Here is an 11,126-nt window from a genome sequence, read left to right on the forward strand (position 1 = left end):
ACCCTTGTAAACTGCAGGAAAAAGGCGTTCATCCTGACACCAAGCAACCAGATCAATGCATACTAATAAAAAATAAACAAAAAATCATCTAGACATATGGCCTCCGATTCAACAGCCATACCACAATTTAATAACTATTTTAATGCAGAATATGACTCATTCAATGTTTATAGTTGTCATGGACAAAACCTTCACTAGCATAATGGGCATAAAAGGCTAGGTCAAACCTGGCACGTTTAAAATCCATTAAAGTTGTTTCCCAATTCTGTTCTCACTCCAATAGCAAGCTTCCCCTCATATAACATGCATATGTCTGCTGACAACAGGATGAAGAATTAAACTTCCAACTATGCATATACAACCATGATTTTTAAAAGGGAATATTATCACACAAAAATAACATCTCAAAATTTCTTGCTTCCCAATCCAAATCCAAATAATACAAAATATAAGTGTGACATCAAGTCACCATTAAATTGGACTAAACATCAGCCATATATTAATAATTTATCAATGCAAATACTAATAAAGACCACTACAATAGAGACCAACTGGAAAGGATGCCAATACAGGAATTTCAGATCCTCCAATCTTAATTGTTCAGGCCAGTACAATGAGCATCAACTAATCATAAATGTTGCCAGATCATACAACAAAAATGAGCAGAAATTTCATATTTGTAGCTTCAATAATTCAAGCAATGAAAAATACCATGCACTCCCTAAACAAATCATTAGTAATAATAGTAGCTGCAAATTACATATAGCTACCGATTTTACCAACAATCCCACTCTAGTGCATCATTGCTCTCTTATCTAGCAACTGAGGAGTCCATTTGATGAAACAAGTTAATATTGCATACTCAACTAATTCAAGGCACAAAATTAAAAAATATAAAGCACATGGTGGAAATTTTTAGGAAGATATAACTCTATGAGAAGAACATGTCATGGTTCATGCAAGAGATTATGCAATGCCACTTGTGCTCGTAAATGTTAATGTACAACATGGTAGCCCTGCAAAAAAAAATTCTCACACTTAACATCCAAAAATTTCACTCTAAAAAATTAAATTTATGAGGAAATTAATTGTTAGTATAATAAAAGGGTTTTAGTGAAGACCTCACAATGTGAGGCAAAATGAGGATGAAGTCTGGACAAAGTACAGTCATCAAAGCCCTCAGTTATCTTAATAATACGGTCATGTGGTATAAAGTGAAAAAATCCCAAGGAAAGATCACAAGAGCAGCAATCTAAAGTAATAGTCAATCAATGAATGATGAAGAGAAAAAAAAAGTTATGATGAGGCTTCAAAAGTAATCATGGATGCTAAGAGCTAAATACAGTCTAGTGAGAAAGAAATAATAGCATCACAAAGCCTATACATCTTAACCCTAAAGACAGTCAAAATAAGGAAATCTCAGTCCTCCTATGAGGGCAAGTCTGAGCATGAGCAGCCTTAATCTACAGATGCAAAACCCATGCCATAAAGGATAGCTATGGTTCACTACTCATATGACAGAGGTCTTAGGAGCCTACATTAGTAGTTACAATATCCATCATTTCAGAACAAAGAGTAATCCTAATGAGGAAAGTACAGTCATGAGAATTGACAAAGCACAAAGGTTTCGTAGCTATCAAAAAGATAGTTACAGCATAGAGCATCAAGCATTGGTGACAGTAATTAAGACAATGAATTCTGGGTTTGTAAATTCATGATGCATCTTGGATAGGATGTCACAAAGAAATCACTCAAAGTCTTTCATAATAGTCATGAAGAAGTGGTGACTGTCAAAAGCATTAATGACACTTAAGTGGTGAATGCCTAGGGCAATGACACTCAAGACTTGCAAGATATTTTGCTGTCAAATTCTAGTGACAAAACTTGACCCTCAAAAACTATTAAAATATTCCTCAACTTGCAAAGAAATCCTGATACCACCAAGAATTTTACTATCAGATCTAGCACCACATTGATTGCCCATAATATACAGATGAGAAAAAATAAACCATGATGACAACATCTAAGGAGTACAAAAGCTTTAACCCCATAATAACTTGTCACTAGAGAGCAATTTTTACCATCCCATTCACATTTGAACTCAATAGTATTGAATTTGAACTTTAAAACAGAAGCTGCGACCAACATAATAAAACAAATGTCTGACATTGACAAACACCAAAAATTTAGCCACCTAATGGTGTGATGATATTATCACCATGACTAAGATATTATCGCATGTCTAATGCAGCAATAATCAGTTTTGAACTACACCTTTGAATTATTTTCCATATGAGTAAAAATTTATTTTAATACCATTCTTCTCTCTCAAGAGAAAATTTACTAACCATACTGCTAAAAAATATAAACAAAGTGAAATAATAAGGTTCAGAAAGCTAACCGCAACAACATTAGTGAGCAACTTGGAAGCGTGATTCACCGAATTAAAAAAATGAGAAATCGATGCATCTGATCTGACACTGATGAAACTTTTCTTTTGTTCTGCAATAAAATGGAAATGTAAAATTCTAAGTTGCCCAATTATTTCTGAAAGGCATACTATAATAACAACAGAATATAAATTAAGATTAAAAAAAAAGATAAATTTATTGTTGGCATCTATAGTTACAATAGATGGCTGCATGTTTTTGTTTGCAATTGACTCGTGCTCTGTAACCTGTGCAATGCCATCTGCCAGTGCATCATCTATTTGTAGCAAAGTACCCTCAATACCATTAGCTGTTACCTGCTTTGTATTGCAATCAAGTGGAAGAAACTCCATGGCATCTAAAAAGCTAAATTTATTGCTATCTCTAATACATTGGAATACACTGGCCTCTTCATTTCCAAGATTCTGCTCTTTCATGTTTGTCTCAAAAGTAAGTTTTCTTTCCTTTAGCCTAAAGACACAAATGGAAGTATCTGGATCAATACGCATACTTTTTTGATATAACAGGACACTATTGTTGTGACTAGAAGATACAAAAATTGATTGACTAGAACCTCTATGCCTTTTCTTTCCCCTAGACGATAATTTTATTACATAATATCTTAACACATTTATTCCAGTGACTTAAAAAGCATTTGGCCTTGCACACTTGCTTTTCACCCACATTTTTAGTCTAAAACATGCAAAACCACTTGCAAATAGTATGTATATCTAATATTTTTTACACTACACTTTGACAGAATCTTTAAGAAAATCTATACCTGCAATTCATAGAAATTGCTTTCTTTGCATGCTCTTTAGATAAACCAAACAGTGTAGACATATTCATAACATCATTAGGCCCTCTCAGTTCATTTACACTGGGAGCTGCACTGGAAACAATTATATTTCGTCCATGTGTCCACTCTATCGATATCTACCAGCCACATATCAGATTTAAGTATGCAGCGAAAAATATAAGTTGCACTCGTGCACATCAGCACTCAGTAGAAAAGAATCATTTTTTTAAAAGCAAAATAGCTAATAATCAAATGATGTAAGATTTGTCCAAATATTCAAATCTCATAGCTATCTATGAGTTGTATAGAAAATGTTAAAAGTATATTTAAATGAAAAGAAAAAAGATTTGTGTCAAAAATAAATTGATTCAGATTTCATACAACAAATGCTCCCTTGGTGCCTCATAGTTTACGAACTTTCCATTCTCTGTTCGCTACTTCTGATCATTTTTAAGAATCAATACAAGGGCTTTCTCTCTAAATTGATTCACAAAGGATTCAGCCCTTTGCTGTGTAAAGTATTACTTCTGATATGCACTCTATTTTATCACATAAGAGAACCAACCATGTTTAAGCTCCAACTACATTGCATAGCAGCAGAATAATCACTAGTGAAATGAAATTGTGTTTTCTCAAAACTAGAAGTGTAACAGTAATCTCCACAAAAGTAATAAAGAAAAAATCTTGAATTTAATCCTCTTCTTACACGCTCAAGAGATTGACGATATCAAGAATTCAAATCGCTTGTTCCCCTTATTGAATTTATTGTGGCCTTTATGGAAACAAATTGAGAAATACATAGCTTATTAAACAATTGAGAAATGAAGCAAATGTTTGCCACAAGGTTAATTCAAAAACTAAAAATCCTTATGTTCACTAGAATTTTATATCTAGTTCTTGACTAACACATACATTTTGGTAGCTTAAAATATGAAATATTTGGTGTGCCAAGTATGCTACAAAAATAGGTACTTGAAAATACATTCACCACCAAAAGTTTTACATGTACATTATAACCATTAGGACTGTATTAAGGCTTTGTATTAGGTCTACACACTTAGAAGATGTTGCTCTCATCTTGGTCCTTGTGTTACCTCAACTCACTGCTCTCTCTGAGTTGAATGTTCTACTTATTGCTCTATGGCTGGAAACTCGTGATCAAGGGTTTTTGTCATGATTGAACTTTTCCATGGTATCACTTGATGATGGGTCTTCATGATTGTTCTAGCTCAAATGATATCAGCCTTTGCTTACACCTTGAGCTATGACTGTCATCTCTTTTTCTAAAGGCTTCCTTTCACTGTTATAGGGAATGTCAAAACCCTTTGGTAAAGCTACCATCTCCATCACAAGAGCCACTGCTACTCTTTTCATATACCCTTCTCCTTTTCTTTTGTGGCCCTCATGGTTGCAGCTACTTTGTATGATGATTCTTAATTCTATATGTGCATATTCTAGGTTCATGACTATTACATCTTGATCACTTTGAATATCAATGTGTTGATAGCTTTGTCTTGTAATGGCCTTCATTTTCTGCTCTGACTGTTATTAACTATTAAAAGTTGACAGTGCTTTGAGCTGCTCTAGGGTTCTATGTAGCTTTGATCTTCATGACTTTTATTGTGTCCTTTATTGGTTGTGCTCACACTGTCATAACACTGTATATCTTGTGTATATTTCTCTTTTTTTGTGGAGACCTTTGAATGCCCTTATCACCATGATATGAATATGCTTTTTGATATATAGTCTACTCTTCTCATTGACTGTAGCTTCATTAGGTTCTTGCATATCTATCACATTGTGCACATGTAGACAGGCTCTTTTTTGAAATTGCTCTCTAGATTGGTAAAAGATAATTATCTAACTGTGCCCTACCATAAATAATCTCTGTTGCTTGTGTTTGAATGTGAACTAGAACTGCTCATCATACATTTGATTTTGGTACCTTAGGTTTGAGGGTGCTCTTTGGACTATGAGCCTGAAGTAGTTCATCCACTGTCGTGGGACTGCTTTTGTGAGACTGAAGAGTGCCATGGGTGTACAAGGAGGATGTCACTAGTGTTGAAATAGTAGCTAGCTTGGATACCTATTTATTTTAATGTTGTCAATGACAATTAAAATACACTTGTATTATCTATTATGTAAATGTGTTATTGGGTTGGACCCAAATGTAACGTGGAAGGCAATTCAATATGTGTTATTGGGCTGGGCAATTCAATATGTGTTATTGGGCTGGACCCAAATGTAACGTGGAAGGCAATTCAATAACTATTGGGCTGGACCCAAATGTCTAACGTGGGAAATGTACAATGACAATATAACATAATCATGCAAGCCGACTTGAGGATGATTGGCGCCAAAATGTTGATATATAACCACTCCAAGATGAAGTCATTTGCACACAACACATCACAAATGCTATCTGCTCTCCTAGCAGCGATCCTTCCTCATGCGAATTGGTATAAGGCGATTGTGTGAACTCTGCAAGGTAGATTGTTTTGTGGCGAATCTGATCTAGACATCTGCTGCTCCTCCTAACCATCTGCTGTTGATAAGGGCTGCAATCAAGTTGTCAAAGATCCTCATGTAGTTGCTGTTGATAAGGGCTGCATTCAAGTGATCAAAGATCCTCATGTGAACTTAATAAGGACTCCTACTGTGCGCATCTGATCTTAGACATCTGCTGCTGATCCTCCTTGCTATTCACTGTTGATAAGGGCTGCAGTCTTCATTGATATATTAAACAGGAATCTGAGATAAGTGTATAGCCTTGTAATTGCCTACATTTGAGATAATACATGTTATATTTTGAGGCTGGGTTTTTCACCTCCGAGAGGGAGGTTTTCCCAGGGTATTTGTGTCTTTTGTCTTGTGTTTTATTACTGTTACCATTCATTCACAGTCTGATTATAATCTAATTGCTCAAATTAATATCTGATTGCCTAAAATTAATAACTAGTATGTATGTGATCTTTATTTGTTTCTTGGGCTTGCCCTTAATGATGGAGTGGTTGTCATTTCTTGTTTAGGAAGCTTCAGTTGTTCTGAATGCTGCACACATACTGTCACCAATTCAGTTTTTTTTAAACCTTATAATGTGTCCTATTCTTCCCACAAAAATTCATAGGAACACAAATCTTTGCCATACCCTTTTTACTGTTCATTAGACAGTAATGTCTTCTATTACTTGCAAGTGCTCCTCATGTTGTGCATCATTATGATTTGTTGTTATGTCGAACACAATTCCCAGGTCTTTGTATAGGGCTTAAGGCTACTCTCTTATTGTCACAATACATTGTGATGGCATCACCATAATCTTGAGACTATCTCTCCTTTGTATGAAGCTCTTTTGACATGGTCACTGCTTATCTTGGCTGCTAGCACTGCTACAATGCACTCTTGACTGACATTATTTCATAGCTACAAGCTTTCATTATTTAATAGCACTATGACTGTCCAATGCTTTTCATCATACATTTCATGTCTTTTTGGAATCTATCACTGTGAATGACAATATTCCTCATAGACTGTATTAGCCCTGATCATTGTTGAAGAAGCTCTATCTTAACAGCCACCTAACTGTCTTTTCTATATGGCATTATCATATAGAGTAGAATGAAAATTGCATTCTCTGTCATATTCTTTGATTTTCGCCCTGTGATTACTGTCTTGTGGGCTGCTTTTATGCTATGATCTTTATAGTCTTCCGACCATCAATAGGACTACATTGGACAATCTTTTGAGCCTATTATTCCGTGTGTGACTGTTTCACACTCTTGGTGAGTGTCTTTTTGGCCTGCAATATTGGAGAATATTGTCTCCTAAAACATGCTTGTCTCCATGGTCTGCCCTTTTGAATGATTGATCACAAATATTTATTGCTACATGAGATTAGCTTCATAGCTTGGCAAGAGGACTAGACTTCTCATGGATCGTATATCTTGAAACTTTGATCATTATTGTGTCTTTGGATTGTTTAAAAGCAGATTTTCCTTATCTATGGCAGGGATTTTCCTTTGAAATTTGGAATACCCTGTTCTTTTGTTGCTCCTTATGCTTTGTCCTCATTGTTTCATTATGAAGTTTGACCCTTGATTTATGGCTTTCTTTCTCATTACTCAGGTCCTTTATGGCTGTGAGGCTGTGATTTTTGTATATTGACCTTATTTTGATCATTTGCTACACATTCCCATCCTATTTTGTCTGTATTCATGCATCTTTGACTTTTGGGATTTTAGGCACTGTCATAGCATCAACATTTACTAGCTTTGTAACAGTCTTTAGATCTGCTCTTGACTGTGGCACTTGATCATTGATCCTTGAACTATGAAATGCTTCTGTTCTATCTCTATCTATAGGGCCTATGAAGATAATCCTGTAGACTATCTTTCAATCCCGAGTCTCAGCTGTTCCCTGTAGCTATATCTCAAGGATTGGAGTTTGCAATGGTCTGTTATCTCAGTATTATCTCATGAAACCTTGGAATCTGCATTGATGCTACTATAAAAGCTTCTTTTGACCATTTTTCCTTTCACATACAGAGGTCATTTGGTACATTGTTATCAACAACTCCTTTTAAAAGCACAAAAATCTGTTGTCTTTCCCTTTTTAGGCTGAAAACAATGGCTTTATCCTCAATATTCTCTATATAAATGAATGCCCTATTGAATGTTGCTAAAGGTGTCTCAACTAATGATCTGTCACAGTGGGTAAATACCAACACACACCTAACCCGATAGGATTTTGAGGAAAGAAAAACTTTCAAGAAAGTAATACAAAATTTTCTTCCATTATATTTGATCAATCTTGAAGCTAAGGCATTCAAAAATACCCAAAGAAAACTATAAATCTGTAGCTGCCTATATCACATGAGGGAAAATAATGAAATCTTCTCCTTTCTGTAGCATAAGGTTTTAAAAAAAAACTTAAAACCCTACCTTGGAATCTTCTCTTCAAAAATATTAGTTAGTCAAACTATTTAATGCACATGATTGCCCATGGTGCAACCGGCCATTTTCTTTGTTTAGGATAGTTGAAAATATAAGAAAATAAGAATTGCCTCTCAATTATAATCTCTCTCAACAAGATCAAAATCGTATTAATATTATTATAGTATTATCACTAAATTTTATTTTAAAGATTTAATATGCATTTTGAACAAACAAAAAACATTAAATGATCCGTTTTTATAATTCTTTCCAATTCAACACAATTTAGTTTTAATAATTTATAATATTAGTAATCTTAAAAACAAATTATTATATTGTAATTAAAATTTTAAAATTCCTTTTATCAAATATAAATAATATCCAAACAATAATATTTTTTAAAAAATAGATTGAAAATAATATTTAAAATAATATAAAAAAAAATTAATTTATTTATAATAGAATATAACATTGTATCAAAACAAAAAAGAGAACATAGGAATAGAATTTAAAATTTAAAGAGAATAGATTTATAGAAAGAGAATAGAAACATATTAATAGAAGTTTCTATTTTTCAAATAGTTCTAAATCTTATTACTTACTTTTTTGCCTTTATGTTATCTGAATCAAGGAATTGAGCTTGTCTGGTGATTTAGACATCGGAAGGGCATTTTGAAGGGCTGTGAGGCCATATATTAGTACCCTATTGAAAGTTGAGCCCTTTTTTACTAACGTACATGTTATGTTAAACACTTGACCATGTGGTTTTTTATAATGTTACCTTTATGCACTTATCATTTTAAATATTACCATGAACAATCTGGTAAGAGATTTCGAGAGCGGACAATTTTTCTCAATTGGATATTATTTGGTATAATTGTTAACTGCAATGAACTTTGTTTTGAATGGAAACATGAGGGAAGGATATGGAAAACATTTTAATATTTATCATTTATTTTCTTTGTACTAATAATGTCAGAATCATCTTTTTAAGATATTGACCAAAAACTAAAATCAATTGCACACCTTTTTTCCATTTTCCCTTGTGTATGAGGCAACCCTCCATCAAAGCATAGTGGAAAGGGGATTTTTATCAGATGTTGTATTTGCAAATGTTCTAATAGAAAGGTACATTAACGTGGAAGCATGCCGGCGAAAAACTCTGGTGTGAGACAATTCTGGTGGGGAGATTCCCCACATATAAAGTCTATCGGCTAATAAAACATGATATGTTGTATTTAGGCAAAAAACTCTAGCGTGAGACAATTCTGGTGGGGAGATTCCCCACATATAAAGTCAATCGGCTAATAAAACATGATATGTTGTATTTCGGCAAAAAACTCTCGCATGAGACAATTCTAGTGGGGAGATTCCCCACATATAAAGTCTATCGGCTAATAAAACATAATATGTTGTATTTATTTGACAAAAATGAAACTAAAATACCTTCTTATTATTACTTGGCATCCTTAAATCTTTAAAACCTCTTCAAATATATTCAAATTAGACATATGACCTCTAAAGAGGCTAATTTGGGCAATATGGTCAAAATTTGACTACAAGAATAAGGGGTGTTATTTGCACATAATGTTCGGGTAAAAGTTAATGAAGTAGCCATTCTGAAGAACGGTAATGGAACCCCTCCTTTAGCTATGGATTTCAAGGCTTTAAACTTGCACCCACTTTGTACTAATCATTCCCATAAAATCATTGCAGATCTTGAAGGATTTCCCAGGTGAAAAGCACACTAATTCAATCAATGAAGGCTTGAAAAAAATAAAATTAAAAAATTACAGCTATCCTTTGTTGGTCAATGAAAATTCGATTCAATGCAGAGAAAACTATGGTAATCCCTTAAGAAGAAAAACTGTGGTGAATTTATTTTTAAGAGTAGGTTATTTTTTCACTCATCAAAACCTCCTTATTCAAGAAATTTTAACCCTAGAGAAAAACTCACCTCAAATTTCGCTAATCAAAATAGACTGCAGCATCAAAAAACTTTTTAGAGCTTACAAGCAAGGATCACTCCCCACACATTCAAACATGGATAGCATTTTCTTAAGTTGGGCTTCCAATGCAATCATCAATGCCCCGTTTACCCTCTATTTCTAATGCATTGTCGTTATGTTAAAATTATTTTTTTTGTTTTGTAAACAATTTGATTTTCATTGTGAACTCAACTTTTCATTTCTGGCATGTTCTAATCTATTATAGAAAGATCGTGTTCATTTTTGTAGGTTTTAAACTAAAAATTGCACCTTGGTGTGCAATGGGTACTCCGAAGAGGTATGGAAGATCAATTATGAATAAAAATGGTATATTTTTGGCATATATGTGTGTAATGCATGAGGTCAATTGGAAGGTCATTAACAAATGATGTTTGTGCAAAAAAGGTCTCAATGGAAAAGTAATCGTTTGAAATTAGTGATGAATACTTCTACATGGATTGAAAAATAATTGAAACAAAACCTTTGAATGAGGAAGATAATCAAACTCCATTACCAATAGACTTTTGTTGTGTTTTCAAGAGAGAGAGAGGAGGGAAGGAGCGTGGGAGGTGGGCAAGGAGAAGGAAGACAAAAACATAGTGAGATATAAAGAACAAAAAAAGAGGGATGTACGCATCTAACAAAATCCTCTTCCATGATGTTATGATAGATGTCATGCCCTATTATAAATCTCCTGTTTTGGCACAATTAAGGAAAAGATGAGCAAAGAATTTTTGGGACCAACTTTATACATGTTGATTGTATTTGCTTGAAAGTTTTAAAGGACTTTGCAACAAATCCATTTTGTGAATATTTCATGATTAGAGAAAGCCTTGACAAGATATCTTTATCGCAAAAAAAAAATTAAAAAAATGAAAAAATTCTCACCAAATCAACTAGACCCATCTTAGACAACTATATTAGTAAATCCAATCACATATAATTACTACTTTAGCAGCCCCCTAGTTACATGTGCAGATAA

Source organism: Cryptomeria japonica, chromosome 7, assembly GCF_030272615.1.
Source record: "Cryptomeria japonica chromosome 7, Sugi_1.0, whole genome shotgun sequence".
Classification (NCBI taxonomy): domain Eukaryota; kingdom Viridiplantae; phylum Streptophyta; class Pinopsida; order Cupressales; family Cupressaceae; genus Cryptomeria; species Cryptomeria japonica.